Here is a 12,628-nt window from a genome sequence, read left to right on the forward strand (position 1 = left end):
GCTTTAGCTTAGAACAGCAGTTTTCAACATTCTGTGCATGATGATTACACCTTGGGCATTTTTTAATATACAGATTTCTGGGCTCTAACCCCAGACTTTATGATTGAACTTATGTGGGGTAAAGCCTGGGCAGCAGAATTTTTTAAAGTGCTCCCAGATGATTTTAATATGATGATTTAATATCCAGGATTAAGAAGAAACATGTTTAAAGATTCTGATCTGGTAGGTTCAAGAACTCAAGCTCCTCAAAAGACTTTTTTTTTTTTTTTTAAGATTTTATTTATTTATTTGTCAGTGAAAGAGAGAGTGAGCACAGGCAGACGGAGTGGCAGAGGGAGAAGCAGGCTCCCTGCGGAGCAAGGAGCCTGATGCAGGACTCGATTCCAGGACGCTGGGATCGTGACTTGAGCCGAAGGCAGCCACTTAACCAACTGAGCCATCCAGGCGTCCCTCCTCAAGACTTTTGTCCAAGCCACTAAGAAGTACTTCCATGGCACATATTTGCCAGACACTGTTTGAAGTGCTTCACGTACGTTAACTCATTTATTCCTCCTAATAATTCTATGAGAATTCTATTATTCTATTATTCCCATTTTATAGACAAAGAAACTGAGATACAAAAGCATAAGGTCACTTAAGCCTGAGTCAGAGACCTCGTTAGTAACAAAACAGGGATTCAAACTCAGGGTATCAGAGACCCGCTCTAAGTTGTTACAACATAATACTTCCATGGAGTCTGGGGCCACCCATTCAGATATTTTAATTTCGAGCCTCTTAAAGAGCATTGGGGGACTCTGTCTCTTGGATCGGTGTATTTCCATTCTGGGGGATTTCTATTGACTTGGATGCAAAGAGATCAGTGAAAAGTATTAGAATAGACTCCCCTTTGTCTGGACTCAGTCTCAGAGTCTCAGGGAAGAGATTTTTTTTGAAGTTTAGAATCTATTTATGCAGCCCCAGTGCCTTTTTTTTTTTTTTTTTTTTTTTCTAAATGAAAAGCAAACTTGTGAAGTTAAAGCAGATTTGTTTTCAGTGATATGTCACTTCCTGCTCTTAAGGCCAGGAGACCTTTTAAAAGCTTATTTTAAATCTCAAGTTGCTTCTCAAGCAGTTAGTATGTCTTATAAAGGAACATTAAGATGAGTCCAGGCCAAATAAATCACTGAAGTATCAATTGCATAACCTTCAGAAGAATGCCCCCTCCCTTCAGAATGGAAAGAAATAGTCTCTGGAATTTGCTTTGCTTTGCAAGCCTTGCATGTCTAAAACGGTGTCTGAAGTGTTTTTCAAACCCTAACTGGTTTTGTATTCATTCACTAACAACAATAATGAATGACTATAAGAATCTAAGTCACCTTTTCATTTTTCCCCATAAGATAATGTCACCCAAGAAAATACAAACCACTCCCATCTTTTTATGGAAGAGTCAGAGCAAGAAGAAACAGACTTAAACAGAACCAAAGCTTTTGACAATTGCCAATGATGTAGTTAGTGGCTACAGTGTGCCTGCCTTGGCACCAGATCCCGTGAGGTTGCCCCTAAGACAGAGTTCTGACATGATCTGTTGGTATAGCTCACTTTGCACTTCTAGGGGGAGTTCCTTTCTAGCCTCTGGGAACATTTCCTACCTGAAGCAGGCTCATATAAAGGGCTACTGGGCTTATTGTACAATGGTCAGTCTGTTCAGTTTTTACTTGCTATTCATTTGCAAATTCACTTCAATTAAAAAAAAAAAAAAGATTTGTGGCATCTTCACTCCCAAGTCATGCTGCTCTCCACTCCATTCCACAGTCCTTCCAGGTTATCATTTCCAAGTAATGTGGACAGTTGGTCACACTCACTTTTCTTATGACCGTCCAGGATTTAGTACTGGAAGTATTGTGTTTCCTTGGACTGTCCAGGTAGGTTTTAATACTAAAAAGTACTATGTCCCAGGAAATTCTTCCACGCTGGACAAACTAGAATGGTTTGTCACCCTACCCTCAACACATTCCCAAATCTTATCCTATCTTTGAACCTCACATTGGAAGTGAAGCTTTGTAGCTCAGAGGGTTCAGAAGGGCACTTAGTCTTTAAGGCACCAATGGGGAATCTAGGGAAGGACGAGATATCTATAAGCACTGGCCAATGAACACAGGATTATCTTTTTTTTTTTTAATCTCATAGCACTATCTTTTTATGTAAATTATGGCTACTTTTCAGTCTTAAAACCAGTTCTTTTGATGACAAGATTATTGTCTGCATCACTAATGCTGAAATGGGATAAGTGAGAGTCACTCACCTTAGACCAACAGGGTACATCCAAGCACTCCTATGCTCCATCAGATGGCCAGGTCCAAATGCACACAAAATCGGTTAGAGTAGATGTTTTCAGGTTTTGTGATGGGTAAGGGGTGCTATACTCTTCCTTCTAAGGCAGTATTCTCCTGCAAAGGAAGCATAGGTTGGAGGTTATACAGGGAGTCTTTCCTTGTCAAAAAGAATGGAAGGCCATTTATGCCTTTTTGTGTCTCATAAATCACTTGCTTCCATACTTGAAAACCTGAAGTCAAAATGCTCAGCCAGAATTGAGAGATGGCCACTTTGCCTTTGGCAGCATGATACCAGAGTCATTTACAGAGCAGGTACCAACAGCCCTGCTGACTCTGTGTCATGCCATCCATCATGAGAAACTAAACCAACAAGGCGTGAAGAGATGGTTGTGGGAACTCTTGTCAAAGGGGTCAGACCACTTCATCAAGGAGGCAGGACAATATTTAGGATAGCAGGCCAATGGGAAGGGTTACTCAGGGCAGATTTTTAAGACTGCTTTCCCATACTCTAAAAAGAAAATCTCAGGAGACAGAAGTTCACCTTTACTTTTGGGCACCAAACTATGTTTGAGAAAGTACTCTCACTTCTGAAAATACACTAATTCATTCTTCTGGTCCTTTTTAATTCTTTTCCTTGTTGTCAACTATGGAAATGACTACCCTGTGAATTTGAGAAGTAGTCTTACTTTAGCTACTCAGATCTTATGAAAGTTGTACATTGTGAAGTGGACTTACACACTGCTCCAGTCCATAATATTATGGTCCCACTGTCTGAACATTTCCTGACACATCCTCCAGGCATGCACAAGGAAACAGAAATGGAGAATACTGTTCATATAACATTGGAACTTCAGAGTTGGGGAGAACTTAAAGTTACCCAGTCCAACTGCTATAACCCCTAACTTTACAAAGGAGAAATATAAGGGTCAGAGAGGAGAAGCAATAAGCTAAAACGGTATGGTCAATTAGTGGTGGGGATAAAACCAGAATTATAGCGGTGTGTTCCTTTAGCAGCAACATCTTTTGGTTCTAATGAGCCCAGAATGAATGCACAAAAGCTCAAAATACAGAATCTCATAGGAAAACACATTTTTAAATTTCAGTCAGCATGCAGTGAGGTTTTTTTTGGGCGGGGGGGTTGTTTTGTTTTTGTTGTTGTTGTTGTTGTTTTGTTTTGTTTTGTTTTTGTAGAATCCATGCCTGGTACATTCTTAGGAGCTCAAAAATTTATCTGTTAAGTAAGATGATAAAATTGATGTAGGAAGAGTATAAAACTACCATGATTACCATATTGTACTCAGAAAAGCTGGTCTGTAAGTAAGAATAGCTAACATTGATAGGAAACTTGCTGTGTCATTCAGGAAACTGAATGATAAAAATGTGAAGCAACATTCCAGCTTATAAGAGACTCATTTCAGTTCTAAAGACACATGCAAATTGAATGTGAAGAGTTGGAGTAATATTTGTCATGCAAATGGAAGTGAAAAGAAAACCAGGGTAGCAATATTTATATCAGACAAAACAGACTTTAAAACAAATACTATAACAAGTGACAAAAAAGAACACTATGTACTCATAAAAGGGGCAATCCTATAAGAAGCTATAATAATTATAAATATTTATGCACCTAACATAGGAGCTAATAACAAACATAAAAGAACTAATTGATAATAATATTAGGGTACTTTGACACCTCATTTATGTCAATGGATAGATCATCCAAATAAAAAAAAACATTAAGAAGCAATGACTTTGAAAGACACATTGGACCAGGTGGATCTGACAGATACACTCAAAACATCCATCCTAAAGCAGCAGACTTCTTTCCAAGTGCACACAGAACATTCTTCAGAAAAATCACATATTCGGCTACAAAAAAAATCTCAACAAATTCAAAAATGTTGAAGTCATATCATGCATCTTTTCTAAGCACAGCACTATGAAACTAGAAATCAACCACAAGAAAAAGTCTGAAAAGAATACAAATATGTGAAAGTTAAATAACATGCTACTAAATAATGAATAGGTCAACCAAGAAATCAAAGAGAAACTTTTAAAAATATATGAAAACAAATAAAAATGAAAACACAGTGGTCCAAAATTTTGGGGATGCAGCAAAAGCTGTTCTAAGAGGGAAGTTTATAGTCTGCCTCAAGAAGCAAGAAAAATCTCAAATAAACAACCTATCCTTACATCTAAAGGAGCTAGAAAAAGAAGAACAAATAAAATCCAAAACCAGTAGAAGGAAGAAGAAAGGAAATAATTGATAGTAGAGGAGAAATAAATGAAATGGAAACTAAAAAAATAGTAAAATAGAGCAATGAAACCAGGAGCTGGTTCTTGGAAAATATCAATAAAATTGATAAGTCTTTAGCCAGACTCAGAGAAAGAAAGAGAGAGTGAGACACAAACAAAATCAGAAATGAAAGAAGAGAAATAACAACTGACACCACAGAAATGCAAAGAATTATAAAAGGATATTATGAAAAACTGTATGCCAACAAATTGGACAATCTAGAAGAAATGGATAAACTTCTAGAAATATATAACCTCCCAAAAATGAATCAGAAAGAAACAGAAAATTTGAGCAGACTGATTACCAGCAATTGAAACAAATCAAAAGTCAAAAACCTCCCCATAAACAAATGTCCAGGACCAGAGAGTTTCACAGATGAACGCTACCAAACATTTAAAGAAGAGTTAATGTCATTGAGGAGGGCCAAGATGGCAGAGAAGGAGGATATGCTGTTTCAACCAGTCCCTTAAAGTAACCTAAATATCTACCAGAACACTCTGAACCCCCACAAAATCAGCCTGAGATGTAAGATTACACAATTCTGGATCTCTATGGGGGCAGAAGACAGTAGTGCAGAGGGTGTATCTTGCCTGAATTGTGGTTGATATATTCAGCTATACATCCCCTCAACCACCTTTCACCAAAATAACTAGGAGGCAGAACATCCAAAAGGAAAAATTCAGACTGTGCTCTCTGCAACAGAACTATTGGATATGGTCATAAAACAGTATGTCAGAAAGGGAATTGAGGGTAACAATTATCCAGGCAATGGCTAGGTTGGAGAAGACAACATAGACTCTCTACAGGTAGAAGTGAGAGCCAATCTGGTAGAAGTTAAAAATGCTGTCAGTGAGATCCAATCTAATCTAAATACTCTAACAACTAGGGTAGCCACGGCAGAAGATAGAATTAGTGATCTAGAAGACAAACTGATAGAAAAGAAGGACCAGGAGTAGGCTTGGAACAAATATCTTAGAAACCATGAAAATAAAAAAAAATGATGCCATGAAGTGTTCCAACATCAGAATTATTGGGATCCCTGAGAAGGTGGAGAAAGAAAGAAGACTAGAAGATACAGTTGAACAAATCCTGGATGAAAAATTCCCCAGTCTGGGGATGCTAGAGGCAGAAAGGACACCCCCTAACATCAATGAGTCTAGAAAGACATCCAGACACTTAATTGTGAAATTCATGAATCATAATTTCAGACGAGATCTTAAGGACTAGCTAAGGGGAAGCAATTCCTTACATACAGAGGAAGAACCATCAGAATAATGTCAGACCTGTTCACAGAAACCTGACAAGCTAGAAAGGGTTGGCAAGACATATTCAGGGCACTAAATAAGAACATGCAGTCAAGAATACTTTATCCAACCAGGCTGACATTCAAAATGGATGGAGAGATAAAGAGCTTCCAAGACCTGCAAGGCTTAAAAGGGTATGTGACCACCAAGCTGGCACTACGAGAAATATTAAGGGGAGGATGTTCTATAAAAGACGAAAGAACTCAAGAGTGACATAGAACAGAAATTTACAGAGACAATCTATAGAAACAAGGACTTCACAGGCAACATGGTATCAATAAAGACTTATCTTTCAATAATCATTCTCAACAAGAACAGTCTAAATGCTCCCATAAAATGTCCCAGGGTTGGAGACTGGATAAAAATTACAGAAACCATCCATATGCTGTCTATAAGAGACATATTTGGAATATAAAGATACATCCAGACTGAAAGTGAAGGGATGGAGAACCATCTTTCATGTCAACAGGCCTCAAAAGAAAGCTGGGGTAGCAATTCTCATATCAGATAAATCATATTTTAAGCCAAAGGCTGTAGTCAGAGATATAGAAGGACACTACATCATTCCCAAAGGATCTATTCACTGAGAAGATCTAACAATTGTAAATATTTATGCCCCCAATATGGGAGCAGCCAACTACATAAGACAACTGTTAGTCAAAATAAAGAGTCATATTGATATGAATACATTAATTGCAGGGGATCTTAACATGCCACTCTCAGTAATAGACAGATCATCCAAGCAGAAAATCAATAAAGAAACAAGAGCTTTGAATGACACATTAGACCAGATGAACCTCATAGATATATATAGAACATTCCACCCTAAAACAACAGAACACTCATTCTTCTCGAGCACATATGGAAATTTCTCCAGAATAGACCACATACTGGTTCACAAATCAGGGTTCAACTGATATCAAAAGAATGAGATTATTCCCTGCATATTCTCAGACCACAGTGCTTTGAAACTGGAACTCAACCACAAGAAAAAGTTTGGAAGGAATTCAAACACTTGGAAGCTAAAGACCATACTGCTCAAGAATGTTTGAATCAACCAGAAAATCAAAGAACTTAAACCATTCATGATACCAAAGAAAGTGAAGACACATAGGTCTAAAACCTATGGGATACAGCAAAGGTAGTTCTAAGGGGAAAATGCATAGCCTTCCAAGCTTCACTCAAAAAAATTGAAAAATCCCAAATACACAAGCTCTTTTTTCACCTTAAAGAACTGGAAAATCAACAACAAATTAAGCCAACCCCATTCACAAGAAGGGAAATAATCAAGATTAGAGCAGAGATCAATGAGTTAGAAACCAGAGATACAGTAGAACACATCAACAAAACTAGAAGCTGGTTCTTTGAAAGTATCAATAAGATCAATAAACCACTGGTCAAACTAATCCAAAAGAAAAGAGGACCCAAATTAATAAAATTATGAATGAAAGGGGAGAGATCACGACTAACACCAAGGAAATAGAAACAATCGTCAGAAATTATTATCAAATGTTATATGCCAATATGTTAAGCAACCTAAAAGAAATGGATGCCTTCCTGGAAACCTCTAAACTTCCAAGACTGAAATAGGAAGAAATTGGGAGCCTGAATAGACTAATAACTAGTAGTGAGATTGAAGAAGTGATCAAAAACCTCCCAAAAAACAAGAGCCCAGGACCTGACAGATTCCCCGTGGAATTCTACCAAACATTCAAAGAAGAAATAGTACCTATTCTCCTGAAGCTGTTTCAAAAAATAAAACTTGCATACTCTTTCTATGAAGCCAGCATTACCCTGATCCCCAAACCAGGCAAAGACCCTGTCAAAAAGGAAAATTCAGACCAATATCCCTGATGAATATGGATGTCAAGATTCTCAACAAGATCCTAGCTATTAAAACCCAACAGTACATTGAAAAAAAAAGTATCCATCATGACCAGGTGGGATTTATCCCTGGGATGCAAGGGTGGTTCAACATTCACAAATCAATCAATGTGGTAGAACAAATCAATAAGAGAAGAGAAAAGAACCACATGGTCCTCTCAAATGATGCAGAAAAAGCATTTGACAAAATACAGCAACCGTTCCTGATTAAAACTCTTCAAAGTAGAGGGATAGAGGGAACATTCCTCAACTTCATAAAATCTATCTATGAAAAACCCACAGTGAATATCATTCTCAATGGGGAAAAACTGACAGTCTTCCTTTGAGAGCAGGAACATGACAGAATGCCCACTCTTGCCACTGTTGTTCAACATAGTACTAGAAGTCCTAGCAACAGCAATGAGACAACAAAAAGAAACCAGCAAAGAAGAAGTCAAACTCTCTCTCTTCACAGATGACATGATACTTTATATGGAAAATCCAAAAAACTCCACCCCCAAACTACTAGAACTCATACAGCAATTCAGTAATGTGGCAGGATACAAAAACCAATGTATAGAAATCAGTTGCTTTCTTTTACACTAACAATAAAAATATAGAAAGGAAAATTAGAGAACTGATTCCATTTACTATAGCATCAAGAACCATAAGGGACCTTGGAATAAACCTAACCAAAGAGGTAAAGGATCTGTACTTGAGGAATTAGAGAACACTCATGAAAGAAATTGAAGAAGACATAAAAAGACGGAAAAGCAGTCCATGCTCATGTTTCAGAAGAATAAACATTGTTAGAATGTCTATATTGCCCAGAGCAACCTATACTTTCAATGCCATCCTGATCAAAATTGCACCAGCATTTTTCAAAACGCTGGAACAAACAATCCTAAAATTTGTATGGAATCAGAACAGATCCCAAATTCCAAAGGAAATGTTGAAAAAGAAAATCAAAACTGGGGGCATCACAATGCCTGATTTTAAGCTTTACTACAAAGCAGTGATCACCAAGACTGCATGGTACTGGCACAGAAACAGACACATAGAGAAGTGGAACAGAGTAGAGAGTCCAAATATGGGCCTGCAATTCTAAGATCAAATAATCTTCGACAAAGCAGGAAAAATATCCATTGGAAAAAGGACAGTCTCTTCAATAGATGATGTTGGGAAAATTGCAAGAATATAGAAGAATGAAACCTGGCTATTCTCTTACACCACACATAAAGATAAACTTGAAATGGATAAAATACCTCAACATGAGGCAGGATTCTATCAAAATCCTAGAGGAGAACATAGGAAGTAACCTCTTTGACATCAGGCACAGCAACTTCTTGCAAGCCATGTCTCCAAAGACAAAGGAAACAAAAGCGAAAATGAACTTTTGGGACTTCATCAAGATAAAAAGCTTCCACACAGCAAAGGAACTAGTTAACAAAACAAAAAGGAAACCCACGGAATGGGAGAAGATATTCCCAAATGACACTACAGACAAAGGGCTGATATCCAAGATCTTTAAAGAACTCCTCAAACTCAACACTCAAAAAACAGATAATCACGTCAAAAAATGAGCAGAAGATATGAACAGACATTTCTCCAAAGAAGACATACAAATGGCTAACAGACAAATGAAAAAATTTTGTCCTCATTAGCCATCAGGGAGATTCAAATCAAAACCACATTGAGATACCAACTTACACGAGTTAGAATGGCCAAAATTAACAAGACAGTAAACAAGTGTGGGAGAGGATACAGAGAAAGGGGAACCCTCTTACACTATTGGTGGAAATGCAAATTGGTACAGCCAGTTTGGAAAACACTGTGGAGATTCCTTAAGGATTTAAAAGTAGAGCTACCCTATGACCCTGCAATTGCACTACTGGGTATTTACCCCAAAGATACAGATGTGTTTTGAAGGACCATATGTACCCCAATATTCATAGTAGCAATGGTTGCAATCACTGTACTGTGGAAAGAGCCAAGTTGCCCTTCAACAGGTGAATGGATATAGAAGATATGGTCCATATACACAATGGAATATTACACCTCCTTCCAAAAGGATGAACACCCAACTTTTGTATCAACATGGATGGGACTGGAAAAGATTATGCTGAGAGAAAAAAGTCAAACAGAAAGAGTCAATTATCATACGGTTTCGCTTACTTGTGGAGTATAAGGAATAACATGGAGACATTAGGAGAAGGAAAGGGAAAGTGATTTGTGGGAAATTGGATGTGGGGGACAAAGCATAAGAGGCTGTGGACTCTGAGAAACAAACTGAGGGTTTGGGAGAGTAGGGGGATGGGGGATAGGTGACCTTGGTGATGGGTACGTATTGTGCGTATGCAATGAGGGCACGTATTGCATGGAGCACTGGGTGTGGTGCATAAACAATGAATCTTGGAACACTGAAAAATAAAATTATTTTAAAAAAGAAGAGTTAATGTCTATTATTCTCAAACTATTCCAAAAAATTAAAGAGGAACTAAAGCTTCTGAATTTATTATATGAGGCCAGCATTATCTTGATTCCAAAACCAGATAAAGACACTACAAAAAAAGAAAACTATAGGCCCATATTTCTGATGAACATAGACACAAAATCCTCAACAAAAAATTAGCAAACAAAATCCAACAATCCATTAAAAACATCATTCACCATGATCATGTGAGATTTCATATTCGTAAAATCACATATTTTCATAGTTTCATATTCACAAACCACATCAACAAAAGGGTAAAAAATCACATGATAATTTCAATAGATGCAGAAAAAAAATTTGATAAAGTACAACGTCCATTCATGATAAGAACCAGAAACAAAAGTAGAGCTACCCTACTAGGTTTACAGGGAACATACTTCAACCATAATAAAGGCCATGCAAGAAAACCCTAATAGGTTTATAGGGAACATACTTCAACCATAATAAAGGCCATGCAAGAAAACAGCTAACATCTATTCAAGGGAAAAAAACTGAGAGATTTCACCCTAAGATCAAGAACAAGACAAGGATATTTACACTCACCACTTTTATTCAACATAATACTGGGAGTCCTAGCTATAGTAATCAGATAAGAAAGAGAAATAAAATGCACTTAAATTGGTTAAGAAGAAGTAAAACTGTCACTATTTGTAGATGATATAATACTGTATATAGAAAACTCTAAGACTTCACCAAAAAACTACTAGAACTGATAAATGAATTCAGTAAGGTCACAGAATACAAAATCAATATACAGAAATCCATTGCATTGCTATACACTAATAAGGAAATAGCAGAATGAGAAATTAAGAAAACAATCCAAATTACAATCACATGAAAAATAATAAAATACTTTGGAATAAACTTAACCAAGGAGGTGAAAGACATGTACTCTGAAAACCATAGAACATTTATAAAAGAAATTAAAAATGATACAAACAAATAGAAAGAGAACCAATGCACAAGGAATAAGAGAACAAATACCATTAAAATGTCCATAATACCCCATAATACCCAAAGCAATCTACAGATTTAATGCGATTCTTATCAAAATACCAATAGCATTTTTCATAGAACTACAGCAAAGAATTCTACAAACATCAGGTGCATGTATCACAAGGGAAAGGTATTTTTAATCATCATAAACCACACTGTACTTCTCATCTTGGTGTTCGTGTCTTGCCCCTGCCAAAATAGAGCACTGCACCTAGCCATAAGGATATTTTCAAGTTGCAGTGCCAAGTGCACCATGGACAACAGTTATCTCCTCTTGTTGCCATTTCCTAAGCACCAGGAAAGACTCCTTGGATAGACCAGGGTGGGGGGCAGGTGGAATGTTGTTCTCACCTTAACAGACACCATCTTTTACCTACATAGTTTGTACCTATGCTTATTGTTAGTGTGCCCATATAAATAATCACCATCATTTAAGAAATAAGTGACCTCTTCATCATTTCCTCATGTATACTGTTCAGTGCCATTGTGCTTGAGATAATGGGACAGCTTAAAGATAGCTAGTTAAAATTATCAGATGGGTTTATTAAAGATCAGGCAGGGAGCAATCAGCTTGGAATGATGGAGATGTGTTTACAAAATATAAATGGAACTCTAATATGAGTCCAATATGATCCAATGAAAAAAAAATATATATAGTTCTTATATCATTCTTAAAGTTGATTTTCCAAAGAGTTAACCCTGTGTTCTCTTATTTAACAATAGAGGGTTCTTGAGAGATAAAATACATCTGACACAGATCAAGGATCTAAACCAAAATTTTGTGTCTGATTCTACCTGCATGCAAAGTGCAGTGAAAAGACATTTCTTTGGGCTCTCTTCAGTGGGGTATATCTTGCTTTTAGCAAGTCTCATATATTAGATTTCCAGAGTTTTTTCTCTAAATCAAAGATCAGAGAAACTGGAGGTTATAGAGTCAGGGGCCACTAACCAATGGAGAATATGACAAGAAAAGGCCAGGTGGAAACACTGTATCTAAACTTTTGTCACCCTCTCTCTTACTAATTATTTGTATGAATGTGAACAGACAACTTAGGTTTTAAGGCTTCAATCCCTACAGTAAGGTTAGAAGAAAATATCTTCCTGGATGAAGATCACAATCTTTTGAGCTCTCTTTCAGTTTTAGGAGCTATGGATTTATAAAGCACCTCTGAAATGGCGGTGACATCCTTCCAGAATGATGCCATGGAAGGACCTCTCAATAGAACAAAATTCTTCTGCAGATAACTGGGTGGTCTTTGAGAAAGTCACCTCACATGTCTGTGCTTCTTATTTTTCTTAGAAGGGTGGTTTTCTAGTTAAAACCTTTTTCATTCTAAAAAACTCTTGTATGTATCCTCAAGAC

Source organism: Mustela nivalis, assembly GCF_964662115.1.
Source record: "Mustela nivalis genome assembly, chromosome: 16".
Taxonomy (NCBI): Eukaryota; Metazoa; Chordata; class Mammalia; order Carnivora; family Mustelidae; genus Mustela; species Mustela nivalis.